We start from the raw sequence: 14,112 nt of genomic DNA, 5'->3' as shown, positions 1-14,112 counted from the left end.
TTTAGCATTTTTATAGTAAAGGAATTTCCTCTTTGTTTTTTAGAGACGGCAAAGAGGGGAGGTATTATCTCTTTTTGCAGTGGTCTTATTTGTAAGAGTAAGTCGTTGATATTCTACGTTATATGATAGAAAATGGGACTTAAATTGCAAGTAGGGTATGTAGTGGTAATGCTATCAGTGAGGCAGGAGGTAATGTTTTCACAACATGTTCTCCCCCGTCTGGTCAAGGCCCACTGACTGTGGCTTGTCGCTGGCTGTGCTCACACATCATTCACTAATGAGTGAGTGACATCTGCTGGGGGCCTGTGTGACAGAGCGCTGTCACCCTGCCTGACACTGGGAAAACACCTATTCATCCATCTATCCATCCTACTGCCACAGAAGGCGTGTTGTATAATGTGAAGGTTGGTAAGTCACAAAATTCTTCCTCTAAGGACTATAGACAAATAATTGCAGTCAAAATATAATATACAAAAATATAAACACATTTACATTTTTAATAATTGGTTGGACCACAGGGGTTTCACATAGCTTGTTCTGCATATTACTAACACCTGGTTTGAGATATCTCCCTCACCCGCCTCACTCATAAAGTCACAGTGCTTCTGCTTGCATCAGCACTCAACCTCATAACAATTTGTGAGCAGTGGATTATGAGCTTCTTCCACATTGTAAGACTCCTACTGGTGTCCTGACACCTGATATCTTCACTTTCCCCCCATTTCACGCCAATTGATGGACGACACCAACTGATGGGTGACACTGCCTCCTGTGTGTAGAAAATTTAGACAATTTACTGTGAAATGATACACATTTTCGGCAGCTTATTTTATCAGGTGCTTCTTGGAGACACATTGTTTCGAGGGTTTTACTGTCTCCTTTACCTCACAGCTACATCTTTCTTGACAATATAGGCAGAGTTCTGAAATGAAGGATGGTAAAAATGTAAGCTCTCTTCTGAAAAGTGATTGACAACACTGTCCAACCCAGACTTTTCTAATGCATATCATGCAAACTGTATGCGCGATATTTTAAAATAAAGAATTAAAGATATGCTGTTAAGTATACTTAAGCAAGACACTGACTCCCTTCAAGCTGCATAGCTGCTGCTCAATAGCTGACCCTGACCTCTAGGCTCCCTGTGGAGAACTTGACAATTCCCCTACTGGGATTGGTAATATATGACATCATTATTAAGATTGTATCCTTACATATCACTTGCTATGATTGATACAGAGCACGTTCACTTAATTCATCTTGAACTTAACTGATTTGGTGATATCTGGCAGCTGGACTATGTAGTGTTATATGATTCAGCAATACAAAAACAATGTCTGCTCCTGGCTCTATTCACATTTCTTACATGAAATTACACACCTCGCTTAGCTTTGTTGAACATCACTCTGTAGCATGATGGAGAGATGTGAGGGAAAGGCCACCTGCCTACCAGGAGTGATAACTATATACACACTCACACACCGATTGCACAGTATCGAGCAGCAATTTGGGGTATGACCACTCCCCCTCCTGAAGCAACAGCCACCACAGTTTTTCAATTCTATTGTTTTCATATCCATTTAATATTGACCTTCCACACATCTCTTTAGATTACACCTTCTTCAAATTAGAAATCCATCACAGTTTTAGTTTGTCAGCTTAACTTTTCAAATTCATATTATAGTTGTCTTGTTTAGAGTTAACACTATGACATATTTTGCATATAATCTGACCTCTTTTTTTTTCGAGAAAAAAAAAAATGTATCCACTGATTGAAAATTATCAACACATACAATAATCACCTTGATAAAATGTTTCTTCTCTCAAGTATTTTGATGCACCTTACAGCTGAAAAATGTATTTGTGAGTTTTCTCTGGCAGTTATGATGACAGTGTTTCCTATGACTATATTTTCCTAATTACCTAAACTTGCTCTGAAGAGATTTCTTGTGTTATAAGTTGCGGTCATGTTGTCCTCTTCTGAACCTGTCAAAAACATCCAAACCAGCAATGTAATGTATGGCTCCTAGATGCAGCAATTTTCCATCATGAGCTCGAAAGCATTGTGCAGCATTTATTCTCTGTATTTGTGGACTTTAGACCTACTGTTACGGATTGTCTAGATGCTGTTGCTTGCTCACTCAAAGAAAGCAAGACGGCTTCATATTAATGGATCCACTGATTGACTGGAATTTCACCTATACCAATATATAGCCGAAAATATAAACTTTCCAATGTCAGTCTGGTCCTTTAAAAGTTTTTAAGTTCCAGTGGCCATGAAAAAAAAAAACTCAGTGCATATATAGCCATGTAAACATGTAGCTCTGGTTTAGAAAAAACAAATTGCTGTTTATGTACAACAGCTCATATAAGTTAGCCCAATACTCAGCTGAATAAATTCCTGAAATGCAAAACAGGCAAGAGACTGACAAAGAAAATGAGGAGGCTGGAGGTGAGGTGATTGGGGAGGGCTTGTTTTGCTTCCGCGGTCCTCCCTCCTGACATACACGCTGAACACAAATATCATTCATTAACAGTAATGTGCCATCTTAATGCTGATGGATGGGGCACAGGGCCTCAGCCACACACCCTCTCTCTTTCTCTTTCTCTCTCTCTCTCTAACACACACACACACACACACACACACACACACACACACACACACACACACACACACACACACACACACACACATAGCTATAAAACGCACAGAGACAATTTAAAGACGGACCTGCTGGGGAGCTGGGAAGGTTGACTATCTGTCACACACATGCACACATGCATACACATGCATGCAAGCGGGCACAGACACAGTCACACACACAGAGGCCTGGAGCTCAGGTGTCAGGCCAGCTCTCTGCAAATGAAGACATTTCCTACAGCTGGCAACCTTTGATGGCTCTATGATTCCTCTGCCGCTCACTAGCACTCCTCAGAGGAAACAAGAGATGAGAGAGAGAGAAAGGAGAGAGTGACCAACATAAATAGAGAGAAACAGAGACGCAGCACTGAAGAGGTACAGTTTTGAAGCCTCATGTAAGTTAGATACTGAAGCGGCTCTGAAATATTGAGCCATGTCTACGGTTTAGAACTAATATCCATGTGGTTTTTACATGAACAAATCATTACTGCATCATTTTTGAGACATTGTCTCAGGTGCTATAAACAAGAGAGTTGCCACTTTCCACAAAGGACAAAAAAGCAGCCCTGGAGATTGACCCACAGTTGCCCAACACATACTGAACAAGAACACAATGCAGTACCCGGCAGGGTTGTCATGATAACATAGTTTTCCCAATAGAGGACGGATTCATGAGTGAGCATAATGCAGAGTCTATGAATCTGTCCCCTATTAGGAACATTTTTACTGAATGTCCCTTTTAATCGCCTACACTGTAGACAAATATTTAGTACATTCAATAAAATTTCTTCATAGCAAGAAACTCAAGAAGTGCAATAATTGCTTTCAAATAGAGGGCTTACAGTAGATTGTGAGATATGAGTAATGTATATCTGAAATTAACATAATGCCAGTATATTAACTTAATATTAATGGTCATAAAGATTTGAACCAAAGAGATTCAAAACAACAAATTCATGTTCAAATTAAATAAACAATGCTCATATCATCCAGATACATGACTAACACATATCTACTGCCCATCTTCTGAACATAATAACATACATAACATAAAATAATAAAGTACTCTATGTATTTTTTTCCTTAAAACAGGTGGCTAACTAAAGAATCATAACAACCCAACAACAATTGACTTATATTTTAATGATTAATTCCGTTCTCTATAACTCACGCCAGTTTTCTGTTGTCAGTTTAAGCAGCAAATGTTTAAGCCAACTAAATACGTTAGCCTAGCAAAACACAGTAGTTTCTACCCTCAGCAACACTGAAAAGAATGGCCAAATATGTCGCTCTTTCATTTGGAAATAAAAAAGGTTTCCTCGTCGTGTTTCACTGGTGTGAGGCCACACTTTCCATCACAGTTGTGGAAGTGCAAAACATTTACAGTTCAGCAGCTAACTACCGAACACTAGCCAACTAGTTAAGAGATGCTAACTTCTCCTGGCCCACCTCCACTGGACTGATGATGTGTGTCGCAGTTTTTATTACGCTTCAATTCACCACTGCTTGCACTGATGAAATACAAAAAAAGGTTTTATCTTTTCATTATAAAAACATTCAAAGTTTGACGGTGACATCTCTGGGTGCATGATCTGGTAACGTCACAGTCTGAACGGTAACCATTTTCACCACGGCGATGTTTACGTCCCCTGCTGGGCTCAGTGGGCTGTGGAATGGGATCCTCATCCTCAATGCTGCTTGGCTCCTGTGGTGGGGGTTGATAATCAGCATCCCACACAGGATCATCGATGTCAGACAAATCCTCCACCTCTGAGTTGTCACCAACAATTGTCCCTAGTATCCACTCTGCTCTTGACAGAGAAATACGCTCTGGAAATAAAATCATGAGAAAAATCAAATAAAAATCCAAGTAGATGTATTTATAAAAAACATGCTGCATCTGTTTTTACTGTTTTAAACTATTGTTTTATACCCAAATCTTCCCAAACTACATTTTCATACTCACATTTTGTTGCTAACACTTATGCTAACATTTATGCTAACGTTTATGCTAACATTTTTGCTAACATATTAATATTTTCAGCTTAGAAAAATCAAATAAAAATCTATGTAGATTTATTTATAAAACATGCTGTATCTGTTTGCGCTGTACACTATTTTTTTCTACCAAAATCTTCCAAAACTCCAACATTTTCATATGAACATTTTTTACTGACACATTACCATTTTCAACAAAGCTAAGTCCCTCTGTCCACATACGTTGACATCATGTTTAGCAGCATAGTAAATCGTTGACATGAGCAAACATACAACACTTCTATGCATATCTGAACAAGAATCAGCCATGAAATTTGATTTTTATTTTTTTTACCTGATTGATGTTTCCACTGGGAATGGTCGTCCGAAAGTTCTGGTGTGCTTGCTGCCATCTTGAATTTAACCTGTAGTGTGTTGTACTCTTCTGACACCACTAGATGACAGTGTAAGTGTCCACAAATGTGGACATCAGGCCCCCATTAAGCAGGATTAAGTCTTGAGTTATAGACAACCCAAAATGTGATGTCCATGCATGTGGATGCCAGGTCTTAAGAGGCTAGAAATGAATAAATTATGTTTTGGGTTTTGTTTTTTTTTTGGTTTATTTATAGTCAACCAATTAACTTCTAAGTCAGGAAAGGATCAAAAGAAGTTTTCTAATTAAGCATCACAGGAAATCACTAGATCACCTACCATAAGTTACCTACCAGCAAAATGAAGTATTATCATTTCATGTCCCGAAAGAAAATTCTTGATTTTGTTTCAAGGCAATTTCCAGCCAGGAATAAACTTTTGAGAAAAATTCAAATCAGCATAAAACACTCAGATTTTTCTTAGTGGACAAAACTCCCAATAGAATGCATATAACTGCATGGTGATAATCATGGGAGCTGTAGTTGTTTGGGGTGTTTTGTTGTTGTTGTTACAACTAATACCATGCTTAACTTTGTTGAATTCTGGAAGTGTTTCAATCATAATAGCAAAGTCTTATTAAGTCTTTTGGTGGATGGTAAACCCCGGGAATGTGTTTTACTTATTTGTAAAGACAGACTAAAGAAAACTTCAAATGGATACCTCACAACAGTCAAAGTCTGCCACTGATTTTATTTTTAACTCTGTAACTCATTAAACTTCTTGAGTCAGTGTTGTCGAAAGACATGAACGTTTACAAGCTGTAAATGTGGGAATCTTTCCCATCCCTCCTGTATGATGGACCCTAAATGAGAAGGAAAACTAAAGATATAAAATTCCTGAGAAATTTTGAGAAACATGGGCAGTAAAAGCTAATAGCTCCTACTGACACTCCTAAAAACACAGGCAACTCACAGTGCAATGGTCCCAATTGTTTTTCTCTCAAATAGTAATGAACAACTCGACAGTGACATATTGCCACACATATATACTTGCTGTGCCTCTTCGCCATATAGTCTGTAAATTATAATGTGAAGTTTGTCTTATCAATCTTATCTAACAGCAAAATAAATAAAATAATGAATAAATAAATTACAATTTGGCTGCCTTTGCCAGGGATATGCTAATAAGGTTACCGGTCAGTTATTCCACTTTTCCTAATACATTTTCTCAATTTGATCCCTGGTCCAACATCCCATCACCTGCTGGCTATTCAGATGATAATATTAAGAGATGAGGAGAGAGAGAGAGAGAGAGAGAGAGAGAGAGAGAGAATTCAAATGATGATATTAGAGGAGAGGAATGGTTAGAGAGATGGTTGCTGTCACTGTTATGCGTCTATGACACCTCAATGTGCAATAGTCATTTGTGCGCGAGTGGCCGTGTGTGTTTGTGTGCGTGTGTGTGTGTGTGTGGGGTAATATGAGAATTGATGCTGAGGGCTGACCTCTTCTGCCCCTCTCATTTCCATTCAGCCATTTTAGTTCTTTTAAGAGTCGGCGGAGCCATTGGGGCTCAACCAGGGAGCAGTTTGTCCTCATTAGAACTGTTCTGAATGAGAACCGGAGAACAAAAGCATGGTGGGTATAAATTTTGATATGGCAGAAGAGAAGAGAAGAGAAGAGAAGAGAAGAGAAGAGAAGAGAAGAGAAGAGGGATTTGTCTTGTCATTTATTATTGCATTAATTAGTGTTTGCGTTTTTAATACACATGCCATATGCACAAATTAAAACTTAACAAGGTTGTGATTTATGATGAGAAGATAAGGATGTCAATAAAGAAATCATTTCACTAGTTTCCACGGGGCTCTTACTTTGTAAAGTCCTGAAGATAAGACACGAGCATCTGTTTATATGCACAGGACCAGTAGACTCGATGATATGTGAGCTGCAATGAGCATTATCATATGGAGCAAATGTCTTGATATATAAGTCCATGCTGCCATGCCGGCGTTATGGTTATGGATTAGGCACATTCCATAAGTGCGGGGATTGTGCTGTGAGCGAGGCAGAGATGTATCGGCCGTATAAAAACTGAATCTGCGATGTAATTAATCATTTATTCAGCTAGCTTCTTCGTTCTTCTTTAACACCTAGGACCATATTTTTCCAGGCAAAATAATTCAAAAGCCACTCCTTCCTCAGCATCTCTGAGCACCACCCTTTTCTCATCCCCTTTTATTTCCCAGTTTGGCGGCAGCTTCCACTTTGGTTTTCTCGTCGTTGTTATCCAATGTGATCTGGCTTCATTTTCTCTCACCCCTGAGCCGTCGCTGCTCCTGTTTTGCCATCACACTCTTTTGTCTCTCCATCCTTTCCGAGCTGTTTCACGTACAGACAGGCAACAATCAGGCTTTTACTGGAAGCAGTCATGTAGAATGAGGGGGCCGTATCCTCAATACACCTGTCATAGGGTTGTTTTACAGTGTTGCACACAAGAACAAACCCGTGCCGCACATATCCCCGCACACACAGTGGAGTGGAGAGTGGTCAGTGACAAATGGTGACAGATTGATCCAGTCAGAGTCCAGCCGGTGTCACCTGAAAACATGTGTGAGGTAAATTCAAGGTGTGTGTGCCTGTTTGAGTGTGTGTATATGCGGGGTATGTGGTTTCCTTTGTTGTTTCTCTGTAATGCTAGAGACAAAAGCAAAGGCCTAAAAACCCCCAAAATCATATTATGAAGATATAGAAACAGTTTCTATAGGTTGTAAGATAGAGAAACAGCAACATATTTACACTGTTTCAGCTGTAAGAACGTGTATTTGATAAAGCAGCTGTTGCTGTACAGTAAATTTAAGGCTAAAACCAATAACTTTTATTTTGAAAAGGAAATTAAACTGTAAAAGTGAGAACTGGAAAGGCAAAGTTGATACTCTATTCTTTTTAATTTAGCAAATATATATATATATATATATATATATATATATATATATATATATATATATATATATATATATATATATATATATACTATACTATATATACTATATATACTATATATATAGTATGGATGGCACTTCGTGTGTAGAAAGTTTTTAACCAAAAATCAAATATGTCAATATTTGAAGATTGAAGATGACATTCATTTAATATCTCAATGCTCATTATATTGTGATCCAAGAGTTGTGTTTCAAGAATATTTGTGGACTTTTGTGGCAGATTTTGTTTCTGTAACATCCATTTTTGCAGTTGCTTTATGTAAGAAGTTGTGTTCTTTTTAGCTAATTTGGTCTCATTACTGTTGTGTAATTCTATAGTTATGGCAGAGGCTCAGAATCTGAGTGATGAAATAAAAATAAATCTCTGTGGCAGATTACATATTTCAAAAAGATATTGCATTCACAGCTTGTTTCCACTGCCCCCAAGTGGCCACAAAATCATTAAAATGCAGGGTTTTTTTTTCGAACTATTATCATTCTGTACATTTTAGACTTTCATGATTTTAGAAAAGATAGTGGAGAGATGACAGAAAATAATTTTTCAATCGATTAATGCAACAAAAAAAAGAAGCCTCTGGCTGGATTCAAAGCAAGATGTTGCAGTTCAGGGTGGGTGTCTTCTACTGACATTATCTTCATATCATTGAGTGATCTACCTCATTTTACCCTTCACCACATACTAATGCTAACTACAAAAATCTTTAAAAGGTGAAAGAACATTGGAAAAAAAGGAAATGATATGCAGTGATTGTCATGCCCTCCTGTTCACCACAATAAAAGCCCTCCTGCTTTGTCCTGGTTTCACCTCCCTCCAGGCTAAACACTCACACTCTCATCCCTGCATTGAAATTTATGAAAATCACCACTGTAATATTCAGCCAGTGCCTGCCTGCCTGCTATATATATTTATATATAACAACCTTATTAAATCAGTTCAAAGTAGGACGATCCTATGATTACATTGAAGTGGGGAGAGGGGGGAAGGGGAGACAAAAAGAGGCAAAAGGGGGAGAGGGAAGAAAAATCAATGCCACTCGGTAATTGCATATTACAGCGTTATTTTGTGCATTGATATTGATAATACGTATGTTTACATTTGCCGTGATTAAAATCAATGCTGCAAAGTGAGTTATGACAGCGTGGCCTGATGGGACGGCTTTATGGCTGAGAGGGACTAATGAGGTGGTTGATGGGAAGAAAGGATTGCCTCCATCCATCTCTCCACTGAATACTTCCTGCGAGCGACAAAGGGACCAACTCGCACTGTCTGTCATCTGTAACACGCCGTACAGGACCAGTTTTTATTCCAAAACTTTTCTCAAAACATTGAAAAGATTCTGTCAGTGGAAGAATCAGAATCATTGTTGGTCATTTTATTAGGACATGTCAAAGCAGGTTTGATTTGAAAAAGAATACTTAAGTTTTAAACTTTCCAAACTGTAAGTGCAGCACATAATTATTTTTTGGAAGAGTCCAAGAGTTCAACGTGTCATCAATTTCATATTTATGGTGCAGACATTCATTCCAGAGGATGAAGCCTGTGAACCTGGCGATTCCCCTGACTGTTCCTGTAGCACAACTATTCTCGACAATTATTGGACGAAGTAAACATTAACATTCTGGATCTCTGAACTTCTTATATTCTGGTAAAATCATAATCTTTTGCTATACTTTTGATGACAAAACATATGGAAAACTTGTGACATTTCTAACAGCCTCAGTGGTATTAGTGTCAGCCAGGTCGCCAGGATATAATGTTGGCATTTAACATTTCTGCACCCACAGAAATGTCCAAGGTTGACATTTGTAGCAAACATTCACATTATACAGTAGGCTTATTAGCTGACTTTCACTTAAGGAGGCAGAGGGGAAGGTGGTGACATTATTACAAGTTACCTAAGCTGCCAAAAGGCTGACTGCAGTCTGCAACCCTTGCCATTTCTCAGAGGAAGTCCAACTATCTTCATCAGTGATTGTGGTGACCAAAACAGTTTTATTTATGGCAAACCATGATGTTTTTCTCACCCTAACCAAGTCGTATTGGTGCCAAAACCTAACAAGAAATCTTGACCTTAACAGACAGAAAGTTGCATTGTAAAGAAATGGTCAGTTTTAACTTATCTGTGGTTTTGCAGAAATGAACTTTGCAAACATTTTCTGGCGATTGGATTGGTGCCAAAGAGCACATGGTGGCAAGCTTATAAGCTACACTAGAATGACAAATATGGTAAAATTACACCTGCTTAACATCCCTTTGTTAGCATTGTCATAGTGAGTAAGTTAGCATGCTTAGGTTAGCATGTAGTTCAAAGGTTGGACCAAGGGTGTCAACCCTAGTTTCACCCCAGGTCTCATTAAATTGCGTTCCCTCTGCTTCAGCTTTTCTTAGACAAATGTCAAGGCTGTTACTACTAAGGTTACTAGCTACCACTTGAATACAGTGCCACGGATGGAAATTTGATATGCTATCTAGAATATACCGACACCTAGTGGCTAAACGTCCTCAGTGCGCTGATAATGAAATCAGGATGCATTCTGGGACGTGTGTTCTGGCCCAGCCCACCTCGTCTAGAATTTGCCACATATGCTCTAAACCAGGGGTGTCAAACTGATCCAGTAAAGGGCCATGTGGCTGCAGGTTTTCATTCCAACCAAGCAAGAACACACCTGATCCAAATCAGGTGTGTTCTTGCTTGGTTGGCTGATTGGTTGGCTGATCCAAATCAGGCGTGTTCTTGCTTGGTTGGAATGAAAACCTGCAGCCACATGGCCCTTTACTGGATCAGTTTGACACCCCTGCTCTAAACTCTCAGGGCTTGAATATACTCACAAATGGATGTGTAAAATGGCTGGACAACGACATACCGCAGACACATAGTAATTCTGTTTGTAATACTATCTGAAGTCTACTTAGAAGACACATTTCACACATGCGCCAATGTTTTTTGCACATATTTGATTTTAATAGCATAGTGGCTGCACGGTCACCATTAAATGGAGATGTGTTATGCGCTGTGTCTGAACAAAGCCTATGTATTTTGTATACGCAAATACAAACCTGATGAAATTCACATCACACAAAGCCCAACGGATCCTCTGCAGCTTGCAGGCCCGCAGTACAATATCTTCTTCTATTTGGACATTCTGATATTTGATCACTTTCAAGTTGGTATGGAGAGGAGGAATGATTACAGTGACCAGTTACTCTTTCAGTATATGGCAGGCAACACGTACTGTCTTAAAACTGATCCTCTCATTATCTCTCCCTCTAACAAGCTAATGTTACTCTGCACTGAGAGCTGCTGAGTTCCTTTACTAACACTGTTACGTGGCTTTTTAGATGATATATTTGACTTTGGCTGCTAATGCTGGCTCAGTGTTTTTGGCATCAGGTGCCTCCGTTAAGTGTATCCTTCTCTGTTGACTAAATGTGTTAGAGGGTGTTTTTGAAACTGGACCTACAGCAGGGAGACACAGGGGTCTAAATGCTCTCACAAATGCACACACACACACACACAGTGTGTTCACATGCATGCACACACATAAACAGACACAAATGCACGTCTGTACAGCGACCGCAGCTTATTTGGAAACCACAGACAGCCATCTGCGATGATAGAGAGGCCTGTAAATGCTATCAGATAATACACACACACTCACTGCTGTAGGCACATTTATGCTCTGGCTGTGTTTTCACTGGCCTGTTACATCTGTGTTACTCAATTTATGTTTTGACAGGGACCAAATTATTTATTTCGCAGATCTTTTGTGAATCTCCTCCTTGCTTTCAGCAATCTTAATATTTTTATTTAGAGCACCATTGAAAACAAAATATCCAGGTCCTTTGTGAAGCAGTTGGCTACAATAGAGTGAAAGTGTTAGGCTTTCAGCCTGGCCAAATTGTTGTTTAATGACTCTGGGAAATCACTCCTGACTGAGAGTAATACACACCCATAGAGGCTTGTACATTAACTCTCCACTAATATGGTTTGGTTTCCACAAACAAGTCAACACTCAGAGTATCAAAATGCCAAGTGTGTGTGTGTGTGTGTGTGTGTGTGTGCGTGCGTGCGTGCGTGTGTGTGTGTGTGTGTGTGTGTGTGTGTGTGTGTGTGTGTGTGTGTGTGTGTGTGTGTGTGTAAATGAAAATGGGACACATTCTTCCATAGACTAGGGTTTTGGGGCAGAGGGAGGCACTTTAAGTCTGGGTGTCAATCTATTGTTGCATATTAGGGACACAACCCTGTCCATTAAGTCAAATTCATGGAAATTGCTTTTTTTTTCATCCCCTTCCATTACATGGAGGGAGGCCGAGGAGGGCCAGAGAGAGTGAGGGAGGCGAAGACTGGGAGAGAAGTTAAGCGATGAATAGAGAAAGAGAAAGGAAAAGATTGTCTCAGAGGTAGTAGCACAGCAGCATCCATCCACTCATCCACTCCTCCTTCCCTCTTTCAGTTGTCCAGTTGTCAAGGCTCTAACTTTAATTAAAAGTTTCTGCAGCAGACCTGACCAGTCGGTGTCAGATGAGGGTGAGGCAGAGGGGAAAGATGGAGAGTGATTATGGAAAGGGAGAGGATATAAATGTCATCTCTCTTTATGTGTGTGTGTGTGTGTGTGTGTGTGTGTGTGTGTGTGTGTGTGTGTGTGTGTGAGAGAGAGAGAGAGAGAGAGAGAGAGAGAGAAAGAGTAATAAAGCATCAATTGTCTGGTTAAGTGACGATATGAAATCTAAAACAGGCCTTCATTTAAGAGAGAACCTTCATTTGGGATGTTGATGGAGGCCCGTGTCACCTGTATTTGATCATATTTTAGCTCGAAGCCTCTGTGTTCGCTGATCATTTGCTCCCATTCGCTGTGTTAATCTGCTGCTGTGGCTGCGCCTCAATCTGTTTCACATTAAAAGCTTTCCAGGTTTTTATGGCGCGTAATCCCTTCACTTCCCTGGAGGGCTTTTATTGTGAAACATCTGCAGGACCTGTTTATTAACACCAGGTTAACTGCTGAAAAATACCGTAAATCTCCAAATACTGAGGGAACCGGGCCTTAATTTGAGATGGTTTTATATAAGAAACAGAGCTTCGCTTTCAGTTCTCCCCCTGTTTTCTTTTTGCTTTCTTATCTGGTTGTCATTTAATAGTAATGTGCTTGAAGTCTTGATGAACTGATTCATCAGTACTTGATTCTGGCCTAGTTTGTCATATTTTTTGTTCAGTGTTAAACTATGCTTCCTGCAAAGATGCATCACATTAAAAGCCTTTCAGTGGCTCAAAGTGCTCCTCTTTCTAGTAGGCTTTTAATATGGAAAATCTGCAGGAACTGAATTGGAGTTTCATCAACCGATTAAAAAACAGAATAAAGACAAAATAGTAAAGTGCGTGCAGTCGTGCGTGCAGTCGAGACTGTGAAACAGAGGAAGATTTTCTGGGGTATCAGCAAAAGACCTACCTTAATTTCCCCTTGCGCCATACACGCAGATTTTTAGAAGGAAGTGAGAGTCAAATAACTTTTCATTAGTCTTAAATGTTTAACTCTAAGTAAAATACATTTTAAAGAACTCCATTTTCAGGCAGAGATGAGGGCTTGAGTGAGCTGAGGGATGAGTGACCCACGTCATGGGGTCCTTACGCAAAAGAAGAAAAATGGGGAGACTGCTGCTCAATCAGAAGCATTGGCATGTATGGTGCAAGACGGCTGACTACAGCAACAAACTTAGCACACAGCCATGGACCAGGCTGCTGCATGTGACGCTGTGGATATGAGAACTGGCTGATAACAGCAGATCCTTTAGTGTGAAAGGTCTTGGTTCATGCTGTGTCAATATGAACTGTGAATATGCCATGTGAGACATTACAGTAGAAATAATTCCACCCGCTAGTCAGAATGTTAATTACAATGGTAGAACTTTATTTTAGACTTTATCTGTATAGGTGCAGTTATTTAAAAATGAGCAGTAAGACAAAATTAAATATCATATATCACATATTAATGTACAAGCTATAATCCTCTACTGGTCTCTATTGTGTGTGTCTGTGCTTTTGTGGTTGAACTGAACATGTCTATATCTTGTCCCCAGCCCTGAGTCTGTGTGCCAGTGTGTGTGTGTGTGTGTGTGTGTGCGTGGCTC

At 39.5% G+C, this 14,112-nt stretch overlaps 1 long non-coding RNA gene across 1 annotated transcript; it reads right to left on the bottom strand.

Annotated features, from left to right (window-relative positions):
• Window positions 1-3,761: 3,761 nt before the first annotated feature.
• LOC119011410 lies at window positions 3,762-5,144 on the bottom strand. Its single transcript, XR_005072186.1, has 2 exons — window positions 4,971-5,144; window positions 3,762-4,468 (listed from the first exon to the last, which is right to left on the bottom strand). It is a non-coding gene; the product is annotated as an uncharacterized LOC119011410 (long non-coding RNA).
• Window positions 5,145-14,112: the final 8,968 nt, after the last annotated feature.

This window comes from Acanthopagrus latus, chromosome 21 (assembly GCF_904848185.1).
Source record: "Acanthopagrus latus isolate v.2019 chromosome 21, fAcaLat1.1, whole genome shotgun sequence".
NCBI lineage: Eukaryota > Metazoa > Chordata > Actinopteri > Spariformes > Sparidae > Acanthopagrus > Acanthopagrus latus.
Note: the sequence above shows the minus strand (reverse complement) of the source record. Positions and strands in the feature narration are given on the sequence as shown.